This window comes from Amia ocellicauda, chromosome 6 (assembly GCF_036373705.1).
Source record: "Amia ocellicauda isolate fAmiCal2 chromosome 6, fAmiCal2.hap1, whole genome shotgun sequence".
NCBI lineage: Eukaryota > Metazoa > Chordata > Actinopteri > Amiiformes > Amiidae > Amia > Amia ocellicauda.
Window position 1 is genome coordinate 45,029,247 of NC_089855.1, and position 15,792 is coordinate 45,045,038.

General features: G+C 40.2%; 1 long non-coding RNA gene and 1 pseudogene across 1 annotated transcript; one reads left to right on the top strand and one right to left on the bottom strand.

Moving 5' to 3' along the window:
• Nucleotides 1–910: 910 nt before the first annotated feature.
• On the bottom strand, nt 911–5,375 carry LOC136751515 (uncharacterized). The gene is made up of 3 exons (XR_010817020.1): nt 5,315–5,375; nt 4,931–4,990; nt 911–4,573 (listed from the first exon to the last, which is right to left on the bottom strand). It is a non-coding gene; the product is annotated as an uncharacterized LOC136751515 (long non-coding RNA).
• Nucleotides 5,376–13,795: 8,420 nt separating this feature from the next.
• Nucleotides 13,796–15,182, top strand: LOC136751880 (putative nuclease HARBI1; annotated as a pseudogene).
• The last annotated feature ends 610 nt before the right edge of the window (nt 15,183–15,792 follow it).

Genomic DNA, 15,792 nt, shown 5'->3' on the forward strand with positions numbered 1-15,792 from the left:
GAGGATCTAGTTCGCCCGTTAACTCCCCAAGGTAGTCCCCGAGGGGAGGGACCCAATCCCCTGGTCTGGTGACAAAGATTACAGAGTCAGTATCATGATAGAGCATGCGTTCCTGCAGCTGATCCATTAAGTTGTACAGTTCACGCCAGGCGTAAGCCGTGGTAAAAACCGCTATGAAAACATTAACGTTACCATGTTTGGTGGGGAAATCTTTAGGGGCCCTCCACTGGACCTGTGCCACGCGGTCATTTAAGAATTGAAAGTGTGATACAGCATGTTGTTTGGAAAACATAAATTCCATAAACTGTTCAGGGGTTTTAATCAAGGTTGTGTTTAGACTGTTATTTCTTTCCCCAAACTTACCCCACAGACTGTTTAAAATCAGTTTGGACATTTGTGTCTTGGCGGGGTTTACAGTTATGTTCCCCGGTTCTAGACGGATCCCTTCCTTTTCAAAATATTGCTGAACGTAATGCTCTTTGTCCGCGGCGTCAACACACCAAGAGGGATAGCCCGATGCCTCCTGTTTCCTTTTCAGATGGGTCATAATGTAATCAGCAAAAAGAGTATCAGATTTTTCAGAAAAATGCCAAACCTCATACACCTTACCGACTCTGTGACCTTTCTCCACCGCCTTGTCAAGCTCAATGCTACACCAGACACCCGTCAGCGCTCTCTCTTCATCACTGTGCAGACAAGAGGTAGTCTGATTTTCAGTTTCCACACACGTTCTACACAGAGGGAACATCAATTTTCCCGAACACCTGTAAGGCAACACGGGTAAGAACAGCTCGCGAGGAGGGTACATGGTGACCTTGATCAAACCAAAGTAATGACCGAGTTCGAGAAAGTCATGATAAATGATGGTTGGATGACCCACCGGGTAAATTTTGGTCTTGTTGACAAAAGGGTACAGACTGGTGAAATCATTATTATTATTATTATTTTTATTTCTTGGCAGACGCCCTTATCCAGTGCGACTTACAACATAAGTGCAAAATACAGAGAATTACAAGGCAATCATTACAAATTCAACTTAGCTAAAATACAGCAATTCAAAAATAAATGTTACAAATTTCAATTACAAATGTATGCAAGTACAGTAAAAGACTTCCTACATCCTGGACGGTGAAAGCTAAGTGCTGTCAAGATGTAGGGTTACAGACAAGGGCTACGGGAAAGGGAGCAAGGAGGAAGACAATCAAGAACGCAAGGAACATAATAAGCTGAAGTGCAATCTAGCAGGGAAAGAGTACTAATATTACAAGTGCTGTCGGAAGAGATGCTAAAACTGTCTAAGTAGTAAGGCCCCATTTTGACTTCCCCTTGATTTAAAGCATGTCTGATGAAGATGTTATCCCTGACACTCAGGTATTCCAGCCACTGTATGGAGACAGTCGAAAAGTTATTTTGTCTAGCACGATAGTTGTCAGAAGTGGTGACCGCTATAGTGTTTTTCTGCAAGAAATTGGCCCGATACATTTTCATGCAGAGATACGCTATGGTCACACTTTGCAAAGGGTCGAGACCTGAGGTGTTGATAACCTCAGCGTGGAAACGCACACAGGCTTCTTTAAGGATCACCACATCATTTTTACAATAAGCGTCCATCTCTTCTCTGAAATCAAAAACACCTCCCTTAACCGTATTGTACCATTTAAAGAATTCCGCCCTCTCATGAGACATCATAGTATCAACCCCGTAATAAGAGGTGGGCGGGTAGGACCCTCGATAATTTTGAGTGTCCTTGGTATTAAAAAAATGGCAGAACCAACCTTCTTCTGAGCCTCAAAACCCAGAGCTTTAGGCAAAGCGATCAATTTCATGGGGAGGAAATTTAACGAGTCTATGTAACGTTGGTTGAAAGCTTCGTCGGTGAAACACATGATCTTGCTACCCTGAGCTATTATTTTTGGGGTCACCCCATTTTCCACCACATACTTCATCAAAATGTAAGAATCATAACCCTTAGCATTGTGTGCAATAAATGTGTAACTGAGGTATTTTGGACCGCGATACCGTGTAAAGAAATCCCTGACACAACTCTCACCGCTGGCTGACCACTCACAATCCAACATATTAATACAGTGGATATAATTAGCAACGTGGACCCCGTTTTCTTGCTGACATTCAAAATCAAAAAAGACATACCGGTTGTGCGGCGGCTCCTTTTTAACCGGCTGAATAAAGCACTGGTGCTCGGCCCCCGGGGTTAAATCAGCATTACAGATCCGACATCTCGGCTCTAGACATTTGTGTGGTTTAATCTCATGAAAACGGTACTGGAGGCAACACTGCGGGCAATATTTAGTTTGATCACAATAACTCCGTTTTTTAACCCCCTCAACATCTGCCCTCTGTACTTTATGCTCGGAAAAACAGAATGCCGAAAGACAAATCCTTAAGCAATCTTTACAGCGGATGGTGGGTGCCAAACCCTTACGACATTGCGGATTGAAACAGACGTTACAGTAACCGTCACAGTGGTGCTTAAGCTTATCATTGAAGGCCTTATAACACCAAGGACATATGTACGAACAACCCACAAAAGCCGTCAAAATCTTTATTCCAAAATAATGACTATCACTTAGGAAGAGAAACAGAGTCTGTGTATGGGTTTCAGGATGTGTCTGAAATTTCACAAATACTTCCTTTACCTCACAACGGTACCACACTACAATTTTTAAAGACAACAATTCCTCAAACTTGGTAATGTCTGAAAAGGCCACCATCTGTTGAGAGTTTAAGCCGGTACTCTGATGAAGCATTAAAGCCTCTTGCAGAGCTTGGGATTCAGGCATGTCGGGGTGAGTAGTTTTATTAAACTGTACGCAAAACAGAGCTTATTGTCCCCACTGGAACTTAACACTAATTGCCTGAGCTTGGTCCTAATTATGTCATTCTTCAAGCATTAAGACAGTCTTCTAAGCGCCCCACCCTCAGGGTTATGAACCACATTCATTACCAGAGACAGACTTTCATCAGCTAAGATGGCCGCATTACTTTGCAACAACACTTCGATTTTAGCCAGAAATTCATCAACATCTAAATTATCTCCACTCAGCATTACAGATAGGTTGCTAAACAAATCATCCCCTCTGAGTTCTGTACAACATCTCGAGGTCTGACCCTTTCAGTAACCTGTTCAAGCATATTTTGCAAGGCCTCGTGTATGTTGACAAATATTTCCGCATAATTGTTACAATTTAAAAGTTCTGCAAAATTAAAACGCTGAATCATTTCAAAATTGTTATAGGCAGGTCTATCTATAATCACGGGATCACTGGAACTCTTGGATACATCATCATTTTGAACAAAACCATCACCCCCCACATTCTCACAGAGCATGTCCTCCACAGCCTTATCAGTCTCAGCACTGTCCATATCCCAAACACCACCACCGCCGCCATCTACACAACCAACCTTTTGAGGAGTCTCATTTAAAGCCTGTAAAAGCCCTTCAAAGATATCCAACCGGTTAATGTCAAGATCCTCCTCTACAGAGATGGCGGCTTCTGCCGACATCCTGTGTTCTAATTGATTCAAATAATTTATAACAGGGGCAGAATTTGGTCGGGGTAGCTCCTTCAAAGCCTCCACCATTTCAAACAAATCGGGGTGAACTAGGGGGAGAACCTCTATAGGCATTACCGGTGGGAGGTGGTTATTTAGTTCATTGACCATCTGTAACAGGTCGGGGTTCAACGGTAAGTCTGTTATTTCACGTTGGCTCGGAGGGTTTAATTGGTGGTTATATAAATCATTTGCAATTTGTAATAGTTCCAGGTTCATTGGAACATCAGAGGAGTTCACAACAGGGCCGGGGACGTTCTCTTGGGAAGGTCTTTTTGGGGGCCTAGCTTGATCATAATCCTTTAGTTCATGAGTTCTTTTACCAAGCCCAGACATTTTTTAATTTTATTTTTCCAACAACCCACAATAGTAAGGCGTTTTGTGGTTATTAAAACATTAAATATGGTACAAGGAGTTAGTAAGGGTATTAATAAGGGTGTTTTGGCTCTCTATCACAATGGTTTTGCCCCACTAACACAAGTCTTTGATTTTGTAACAAAGTATGTAACAACTCATTCCGACCTTCAGGAAGTAGCTCCGGGGGTGGGTGTCCTGGCTCGACTTCAAAGGATGGTCGCTCCACTAAATCTCGGTCGACGGAGGCAGGGAGCGAGCGTATACTCACGGCCGGAGACCAAGCAGGTCTTTGCGACGATACCCTGACCAAGCGCGGGGGTTCTGTTCCGCGTTTCTGTAGCCAAGAAATGGATCGGGGTGAACGATGTTGAAACCAGACCGGCTTTGGGGGGCGTGTCAGCCCCAACTAACGGCGAACCCTGAGGTTGTTGGTTGGCGGTATTTGTTCCGCCTGACAATGAGGCAAGCTGAATCTGGGGTGTTGAATTACCCCCAGAAGGCTGTGGCCCGAGTAGATGTTGGGGGGTCTCCAAGACCACCGTGGGGGATCCTCTCGGTGGTCTCACCGGTGAAGATGTTTGATCCCACTTAGACGGAGTAATTGTCCTCAAAAGCTCATCCACCGAATGACTATCCCAAGAGTCTTTGGAAGAATAAAAAATACATTACATTTATATCTTTAAACGGTGATAGAAATCAAACTTAAAACATCCTGAGCAGGACATTCGAAACCTTTAGCTTTTTTAGACCTTTGAAAATAGCCTTAGACATTCACTACACCGCCTTATTATTTACAGACACTATATTTATTAGTAAATAAATAAAATACTTAATAAAATCTAAAACCTTATAATAAATGTAAAACAGAGAAGCCGATGTAAATAAGTTGTTTCTTAAATGTTTCTTTAAAAACTGTAATATTTTTAATGAAACACATTTATATATATATATATATATATACACACACACACACACAGCAACATTTCATTTTTAAACGAACCTTCCAAGTGTAAACGCTTCCTGATCCCGGGACTTCCTGCTTCACAAGCGTTTTCAAGATCTATTTAAATATTAAATACAATGAACACAATCAATCCTTTTCCAACAACCACTTTAAAACAGAAGTATAATAGCGGTAGATGTGCCAAACAACTTACTAAACCCTTTCGGTCAGCTTAACTTCCTAACCAGACGGTACGGCAATTGGCCATTTCTAAACATGTTCCCCAGAAACAAGCCCAGACCTGTCCAGACATCTACAGGTCTTTCCCAGAACCCCTGCCCTACAGGAAACAGGCTCACATCCCTTAAATATTAACCCTCAACCCCCAGCAGGCAAACAAATCCCTTTTAAAAACATTAAAGTTTGAAAGATCTTACTTACCTCCACAGAATAATCGTTTCTTATGTTTTTCGGCTAGTTTAGCTTTTTGCACCGCTGTGAAGGTAAGAGACATGTTTAACCTTTAACCACGCCGCTTTATAAAAAGCTTTAACCTCTTATTTACAAGCTGCAGATATATACTCACAGCTATCAGATACCGAGGCTGACGGCCTTTCAGATTCTTGAAAGGTTACGGTTCTCGAAGGTAAAACGAAACAAGCCCTCGAGGTGGAAGGCCTTTCGTTGTCTCGAACCACGTTTCTTAATACTGTTAGAAAGGATCATTTTTTTAAATTAACAAAACTGAACTCAAACATCTTACAGAAACGTGATACAAACAACTGGGGGTTTAGTTCTTACCCGGTCGGCAAACAGCCCGTCTAGGGGCAACCACCCCTCAGTTGATCCTCGGAGACGTTAACCCTGGGCCTTTCGATAGTTTCTGTGTAATTAAAGAGACCGGCATTAATATATACTAAAATGTTTTCAAAACTCTAATGATCCGCTTCAAAACCACACACCCACACCCCCACACACACACACCCATACATAAGAACCCATGAGCGCAAACACAAAAAGCTTACCGGCGTTGTTCCAGATGATCTCCTCGGCGTTGGGAATTAACTCCTGTTGACTGGCTGAAAAATAATTTTACAGAGCTTTAAACAGATTCTATAGCCTTATTTACAATACATGTACACAACACGCTCTGAGTCAATGAAATGAACCTGAAGACTTACCTAAAAACTCGTTTAAACCAAAGTCGCTGATGTCGTTTCCGGCCATTGTTGATCTTTAGTCTTAAAGGTCAGTATGAGTCCGTCGAGCTGTCCATATGCCGGAGCTGTTTGTAAGGCATTGTTCTGGTCTGGACTTTGTGCCGGTCCGTTACAAATTAACATATCAAAACCAACCAATAAAATGGCCCTGCATCAAATTTCAAATAGAAACCAAAATGGAGCCGCTCTCTCTCCTCTCAACTCTAAACTTTTATTAGAACCTTTTTGGCTCTCAAAAAAACATTTTTAAATCATCTAGACCTATAGTCAACAACCACTAAGAATATTTCAGGCATTTATAAGAGCTAAAAAAACTACTTGAACCAAGAAAATAACTATAAAGATTTAAAATAGCCATGGCTCTAATGTTTTACAGTGATTTTTTTTTTTTATTATTATTATTTTTTTTAAATAGCTATGCATTGTTTGGTAATAAACAAGTCACAAACTACTCAGAACAGCGTTTATCACCTCAAGATATATTTGGGTTTATTTTACAAAACTTATAAATTATATAGGTTAAAAGTATTCTGAATGTTTTGATATCACACGCCATACCTACTGTGGACTGACCCAACACCCGCGGTGTGAGCCTTGAGTGATCTATTTAGCCTTGAGTGATGTGAGCTATTTAGCATTGAGTGATCAACTGTTTTTATTTTTTAAACGATGCCTTATCATTAGGTTTTGAGACAGCTAAAATACATTAAAAGCACATCATTATCTTAAGTCTAACTCTTATGAGCTTTAAGACCCTAGAACATATTGAAGTAAAATGAATGAACACATTATGTGAGAGAGCTAATATAAAGCCTCCCAACACTACAGTAGGCTCTGAACTCTGTTGACAACTCACAATCTCCGGCAAGAACCAATAACTACAGACCTAAACAGCCTGGGGAGAGGGAGGGGGAGAGAAGGAGAGGGGGATGAGAGGGGTCGTGGGGGTTGAGGGTGAAATGGGTGTATACTTCCAGGACGATGGGTGAGGGTGGTTAGAAGCTACCCAACCTGACACCTTCACACTCTGACCATTCAGACTCTCCCGCAAGAACAAAGAACTAATCAGTGTATGTGGAGGTAATGGGGTGGCTAGGGGGGTGAGAGAAGGAGAGAAGGAGGGGGGGTCGTTGTGGGGGATGAGGGCAATATGGGCGTATACTTCCATCCGGATATGACGTAGGAATAATAAACAAGTGACATCACATGCCATAAAATATCTGGCAATGCCTAGGGAGCCCCCCATTCTACTGTCACAGTTCAAATATAACAATAACAAATATTAAGATATGCTGTTTTAGCCAATTTCAAATAAATGTGACTCAATGTCATTTTTTCTCCTCCATGACCAGTAGTGAATTTCTTTTGAATGCTGTGAATTTTCCAGTCCAATTTATAAAATGTATGTAGCATCATCAGGATGCTGTTGATTTGGAAATTGTCTCAGGTCCCAAAAACCCTGCTCAATTCCTTCTCAAAGAACTCTTTAAGATGCTCTCCCAAAGCGAGGAATGTTTTTTCAGACAGGGGAATAAACAGCAACAAGAGAACAAGAGACAAAATCACACTTCTGGATTGGCAAACTATAATATTCTGTATATTGTTCCAAATGAATTCTTCACCAAATATTTACCTTTTCCCTTCAAGGTCAACTGAATAGTATGTCTCTCTCTCTCTCTGTCTCTCACTCCCTGTCTTTCAACCCCTTATAGAAATTAAATATATGCAGAATATATTTTTCAAAATATGTTATTAGAAAAATATATATATTTTAAAATATGTTACAATATATTCCAGGAAAATATATTACAATATCTTGTAATATATTACAATATATTTAAAATAATTTAAATTATTGCTTTTTTTAATATACTGATATATTTTTCAAAATATATGAATATATTACAAATATATTATAAAAACATAAAAATATATTTTAACATATATGTTACAATATATTGTCCTATCTTCCTGAAACATACAATATATATATATCCTTTTAAATATAAAACACACACACTGATTGTCCTTTTAACCACTTCAACTCCAGATTAATAAAATAAAACTCTTTCCAGGTACCAGATTGTAATAATAAAAACAAATTATTAAAATAAAACAATTGACTTAAATGTAAATAAATAAACAAATACAAATAATACACTGAAATGCAAATTAAAATACACAAACGCTATAATGATAATAAATTATAATAAACAATGAACAATTAACTAAAACTCATAAAAACCTGCGCCATCACTGGCTTGCTCTGTGCCATTTGCTGAAATGTTCAATACAATAGGCTGTGCTACAGATGCACTACAGGATCAGCTGCACAGCACTGAGTTGGGTCTGGCTGCCACAGACTTCTATTCAGCACTGTTTTCTGAACGTGTCTGAACGTATCTCATCACAGCACTGTATAGCTTTTGCTTAAAACTACATAAACTACAACTTAACAAGTACAACTACTTACTACAACTACAATACAATGAGCATTAATAATATAAAACTACGTATTTACTTGTAAAAAGCGAATGGATTGCTGCAATAGACCGAGGTACAGTGGAAACTCTAAACTACATGCGATTGGACCAAAACGGCACATGATCTCCCTCCGCCCCAAGGCGATTAACTATTCAATAACACAGTGTCCAGTTGAAGGTCTGGTGGCCTCCTTCTCCTTCAGCTGCTATGAAGCTCGTTCATTTTTCCGTTGAATCTCCTGATGTCCCCTTGTTTAGTGCCTGGACATTTGTTTGGTTGCTTCTGTGAAAATAAATTAGATAAGAAAGAAATACAAACCCTAAAAAATAAGTCATAATTAGTCAATTGCAACAAACTCGTGGTTAGTACACAGCTCTGTATTAAACTAGTCCGCAAGTTAAATATCCATTGCAACGAACTTGGCAGCTGAAGTTAGTTCCCAGCTGTGGACTAAAAAAGGTCTCCATTGCAATGAAGCACAAAATCACTGCTGCTGCCCTCTAACTTAGTCCTACTCCAACTCTGGACTAACTATGGATAGTACAATACTAAGGGGAACAAAATGTGCCAAATCACAAGGTATTGACAACTTTTGTAACTGAACTACACATAACTCTATTCATAACCACTAATCATTTTGTTTTACATATCAAATACTTACTTTTTTGTTTTTGACATTGATAAAATGTAATGTATTAATAATGCTCTGGTGTACACTGGTGAAATTGACACCACAGCTAACACAAATCATAATTAAAATAAGAACCAGTGTACAAATTGTCGGTTGAAAGGCTTTATTAAATACTATGAAATAACTGAGAATATATTGAATACTGTACAGGAATTATTACCCTACTGGAAATGCAATCCAATATTATATTAACAATATGGAATCATAATACAATTACCCTGTATAAATTCTATAGCCGACTTCATATATTAGTATATGCCAATTGTCATGTCCTCATCTCACCTGCAGAGGTCATCGTTGCCAATGTACTAATCCTGTCTCTGGCATCACATTCCATAGCCACCTGTGCCTTCAGTTTAATTGACCTTCTTCCCTCCTATTGGTCCAGCGCCCCACTGCTCTGCTATCTGCTCCCTCAGCCTTCTCTATATATATCCCTCTGTTCTTTTCAGTCTTCGTGAAGTCTTGCTTTCAGTATAGAAACAATTCTGAGACCTTCATTTGTGTGTGCAAACTGTGTGTTCCTGCCCTTGTTTCTGCCTTTGATAATGACTCCTGGACCGGGGATCAGCTAGTCTCCACCTGTTTTTTCGTTGCAATGGGTATACAAACCTCATTTCACTGCAAGGCTGTTGTTGCTGGAACAAGATCACCTGGCTCTAACCCTTTGCTTAACCTTAACAATCTCTGTAAGGTTGATCCAGGAATGGCAAAGTGAGGTTGTGTTAGGGCATTGTGTTCTGCTCAATTAAGCTTTGTGACCCATATTTAAGTCCTTCAGCACCAAGAGGCCGATATTGGCTCCTCTTAAAGACGATTGTTGAGTGGTCACTAACAATCATTATTACATTTCTTAGCAGATGCCCTTATCCAGGGCGACTTAGAATTGTTACACTATACCATATTATTTGTATATACAATTACCCATTTCTACAGCTGGGATTGAGTTAACAACAAAACAGTGAGCCAATTTCCCCAAACCCTGAAGAAATCTTCCAAATTGAAACATCGGCCTACATTGTACTACTGTATGTAAGATCAATTGTTCGAACCTTATCAGTGGTGTATTTAGGTGGTGGGGGAACGGTGCCATGCCCCCCCCCCCCTCCCCTTGGGGCCATGGCAATTTTCACACAAAAAAAGTACAAACTGCAGGCACTCCAAGCACCTTAGTACTGTGTTATCTGCTAGGCTATTTGGGCTGATATTTTGATGCAGAAAGCTTAACAATGTATTGATTATTTCAGTGGGTTATGCCACTTGTAATGTTACCATATACCATATACCATATCAGTTATGACAACAACAGGGGAGCGATCATTCAGTGCTGCAACTACCAAAACAATATTTGCGCTCCACTAAGAGACAGAAGAACGACTTTATGGGGTAGCACACCTGTACATAAATAAGGACCTCAAACTATTTTATGTTGATGTTATTGATGAATTTGGGCGTCACAGCAGGAGACTTGCATTGACCTAGAAACTCCTCAGCAGCGGAAACAGCTTATTTCCAATGAAGATACATATTTCTAGCATGCGCACAAATTGAAAATTGTGCATCCTCACCCACTTCAATTACAGAGCTCCACTGAAATAAATCTCTTTGACTGACAATCACCAGAAACCTCACCTAGTTTGCCTGCATAATGTTGGTTGATGTGTGATTTTTTGCTGGGTGTGTCCCACAGTGATGTGTGGTTGTGAATCAAATGTTTGTGTCAAAATCTGCCTGACTTAATGGATTTCATGGAGATTTTGAGCTACATTTGTCGACTCTGAAATGTCTCAGAATCACGCATTTAACGTATTTAATTTTCAACATTTTCTAGGGGAAGCCCGCCAGACACCCCGCTGTGAATTAATCATTATTTTTTGCCCTCATTTTGGCCCCCCTCTTCAAATTCCTGGCTATGCCACTGAACCGTACCATTGGTCAAAACGTCCTTCGTGACCTGACATTGTGTGGAAACTTGCCAAACAAAAGTCTACATCTACAAAATCTGTGACCACTGACATGGACTCAAGGAACTGAGCAGCCCAATAGAAACTCAATTTGTCCCAAATGAGAACATGCACGTGCTGCTCAGTATCACCTGGCCATCATAGCTGTGGCTGAAAAAGAGGGTGGCATGGCCTGCCCTAGGGTGGCATGGTGATGGAGGATCCCATTGTGGCTCATAGCTGTGTATATGGTGACATTTTCCCCCGTGCTGGCCAGGTACCTCAATGATGTGCGTTGACCAATGATGTTCATTCGTCTCCTTCTCCTCCTCCATTTCTACCTCTCTCTGCCAAGTTTGCTTCCACTGTTCTCCAAACACAGGAGTCCTCACCAGTGGCCTTTTTATCCACACTAAAGGTCTGATCGGAAAGTGAACATTTACACAAGTAGTGTTGGCACATGGGAAAAGTGGATGTGATCAATGGGTAATTGAGTTGAGCTTTTTGAACAGTGTTGCTTTTCATTTGTACACAAGAGATTTTATTTGTGAAGATTGTGCCAAATGTAGATAATTATGAGTTGTGTTTTGCAAAACGTGTGTGATAGAATTGCTATCTGAGTGGAAAGCAGAAAATGTGCCAGTGTGTTGCAGATTTGGGATGTGGTTCTGGTAAATGAGTTACAGGTTTTGATAATTGTGCCTCAATTTCCACTTTTAGTGTGTTAACAATTGGAAAAAAAAACTATCTCAGACTGAAAGAAAAGTTGCACAAATCTACCCTCAAGTTGGTTAATTATTCTGGACACCAGATAGCTCCATTGGGTCAATTATCACTTAAGTGTGTACATACAAGACAAAAACAAAAAACTGAGCTCCAGACCAGAAAGATGCCCCAGCAATACTCAGATGAGTAATGTGTCTAAGTGGGCATGGTGAAGAGAGTATATGATGTTAAGGTCCTGAGCAATGGGACCATTGTTCTAGGGTCCAGGGGGGAGGGGGCTCCAACAATGGGAGAAGTTCTATTAATGAAAGAAAACAAAGGGAAACTGCTAGTAGGTATGCAGCAACTGGTGCTGAGGAGATCCTGTTCACCAGTCCTAAAATGTGTGTACCTCAATGCCAGGAGTATAAAGAACAAGATGTTAGACTTTGAAGCCACAGTGCTGGTGTGTGACTTTGATGTTGTAGGAGTGACAGAAACATGGCTTACAGAAAAAGGTGATGAATACAAGTTGAAAGGATACACAAAGTTTAGGAGGTGATGGGGTAGCATTATATATCAGAAAAGACATTGAGGCAGAATAAGTCAAATTAGATCCTGCTAATGAAACAGAATCTTTGTGGGTTAAACTTTTGAATAAAATATCTGGAAGATAGTAGGAGTGTGTTACAGACCACCCGATTCAGATATTCAGAAAGATGTTGCATTGTACAATGTAATCAGGACTGTATGCAGCAAGGATGTGGCTGTTATAATGGGGGAAATGTGGGATTTCTACTTTCCAAACAGACTGGGAAAGCCCAGTTACGATTACAGAAGCAGAAATGGAAATGGTTCAGATTGTATATGACTGCTTTCTAACTCAATTTGTCAGGGAACCAACCAGAGAGAGAACATGCATTGATTTGATATTTTCAAATGACCAAAATAGAGCGACATTAGTTAGAGAACCAGTGGCGAACTGTGATCACAATATGGATAGCGCTGAGGCATACACACAAAAAAAGACCAAGTCTAAAAACAATTTTATAAAAGCAAACCTTGAAGGTGTGAGGCAGAACTTTGAAGTGTTAGACTGGGGCACACTGGATACAAATTCATTTGAAAATGGATGGTTATATTTTAAGAATATACTACTTGAGGCTCAGGAGAGATTTGTACCAGAACTTAGGAGATTGAGGACCAAAAAACATTGGCCAAAATGATTTAATAGAAGTATACAAAAAAATATCAAAAGAAAGAAAATGTTGTATAGCACATACAAAAAAGATAGACAAAACAAAATACACAGAATGTATAGAAGTACAAAGAGATGTTAAGAAAGGGATCAGGAAAGAAAATGGAAATAAAAAAGAAACAGCTCTTAGAGCTAAAACTAATGCAAATAGCTTTTTTCAATACTATAACAGCAAGAGGTCAATAAAGGAGGAAGTGAAACGGCCAAAGGACAAAAATGAAAGTATCTTGGAAAATGAACAAGATGTGGCAAGTGTTCTAAATGAGTGTTTCACAGAGGTTTTTACAAAAGAAAAAATTGATAACATGCCACAGGTTAACAACCAGTCCAGTCAAACTCTAAGACCCTGTTCACAGTTATTAGGCCGGCCCTGGGCTGCCTCAAATTTAGTCTGGCTTTTTTCAGACACATTTGCGGTTTTAGGAGGCCTAAGTACGTCACATATGCGGGCGAAAAGGCGGCCTAAATTAAATGCATGTGGGGAAGTAAACAAATCTGCTCAAACAAAACATGATGCATGACATTAGAGGGCTGTACTACGAAGCGAGGTAACTGGCTTATCCAGGTAAGTTCAGGGGTAACTTTGCGAGGTCGGGTGTAACTTCCCGGTTAACTCGTATTATGAAGGAGGATAAGTTTTACCCAAGGTAAGCTGTCATGGCAATATACGCAGCATCTCTACACTGCTCCGAGCAGTTTATGTTTGTGGTTATGTTCGTGGCTCATTCCGCAGGGCGAGGGTGTTTAGAGACCATGCAAATCCTCTCTTACCCTGATAATGTTCTCTATGAAAGATATCGTTTCTCATCGGAGGGAATTCAGTATCTTTGCTGGCTTCTAGGGCCAGACGTCTCCAATGCCACTCGTCGGAGTGATGCCCTCACTGTTGGACAGACAGTGTGCCTTGCTTTGCGTTATTTTGCCAGCGGACACTTCATGTATTCTATCAGTGATGCTGCACATCTGAGCAAGAATACTGTGTGCCGTGCAGTTCGCAAAGTGGCTCTTGCTCTCTCTAAACTGCTGGATGCATTTGTTGTGTTCCCTGGCCATTTAAGTGTGCTAAAGCTCAAAGAGGCTTTTTATGCAATCGCAGGTAATTCACAATTTAGAAGTACTTGATCGATTTTTAATATGCATAGGCTGGGTCTATATACAGAACACATTTCTTTTCCATAGGAATCCCTAGGGTGATTGGTGCAATTGACTGTACACATATCCCCATTAGAGCACCCCTGGGAGAACATGAGGGGGATTATGTGAATAGGAAGTCATTTCACAGCATCAATGTTCAGGTATTTGATCATATCATATTTGATCTGACATGTAGGCTAGTCTACATTATTTTGTCCTCAAAACTTCTACTTATATTCAAGACAATTAAAGACACATTAGGTGTTGATTTTTTACAATGGTAATATGTTATAATGGCCTGAATTCCTTTGTCAGATGACATGCAATCACCATTTAATGGTGACCAGTCTGGAGGCTAGGTGGCCAGGGTCAGTGCATGATTCACGTATATTTCGGGAATCCACTCTTGGTCAGAGATTTGAACAAGGTAAGACATCCAACACCCTATATTTCACACATCATTCTCTATTGTGACAATTTCTTTCTATCGTTCAAAGGGCGTTTTGATGGTCTGCTGCTTGGGGACAGAAGCTACCCATGTCTGCGTTACCTGATGACCCCCTATCCTGACTCACAAACAAGGGAACAAATAAAATATAACGTGGCTCACAGTAACACAAGGGTCAGGATAGAGATGACATTTGGGGTCATCAAAGCACGCTTTGCTTGCCTGCAAGGCTTACGGGTGCATGTGGAGCGGGCATGTGAGGTGGTGGCAGCATGTGTGGTGCTCCATAACATTGCCACTATTAGAAAAGAAAGAGCACCTTGCCAGCTGCCGATGCCACCAGATGTAGTGGACCCAGTAATGTTGGATCACCCAACAGGAAGAGTCGTCAGAGAAGCCATCACAAATCAATTTTTCACCCAGTAAGAAGAGACACATGAAAACATTCTTTGTTGATATGTGTATTTATTTATTGGCATTCTCCCTTTCCTGAAAATTAAAAAAACAAAAGTTACAGATGGTAGACACATATTCATGAATGGTCACTGTATAGCAATGGTCAATGTATACCAATACCTTTTTGTCATGTTCCAATTTTTCGATTTCCAGTTTTTTTATTTGTAGCCTTTTTTTCTGGCAGTCGAGCTCAACCATACACTTATAGAGTATATTGTCAGATCCAGCCTACACAGCAAAAAACATTGAGAGAACGAACATGGCATGCAGGATTCGATATCATTTGTGTTTCATATTGTCAGTATGAATATTTATTTTAATAGCAAAGAAAAAGCTACCCTTTGGGTTCTCTGTGAGGCCTGAGAGGAGGTAGCAATGGGTGGGGAGAGTGGTTGATTTAGCTCCTCCTGAAAGACAATAATGCGAAGGTTCATTCTCATTAAATAGATGTATGACTGGAAATACCAGCTCATGACAATTTGCCATACATAGCCTAGTATTAGCCTATGTTAGTCACAGTTAAATAGACATGAAAGTACAAATGATTAAATGGGTCAGCCTGGATGTGTGTCAGACACAG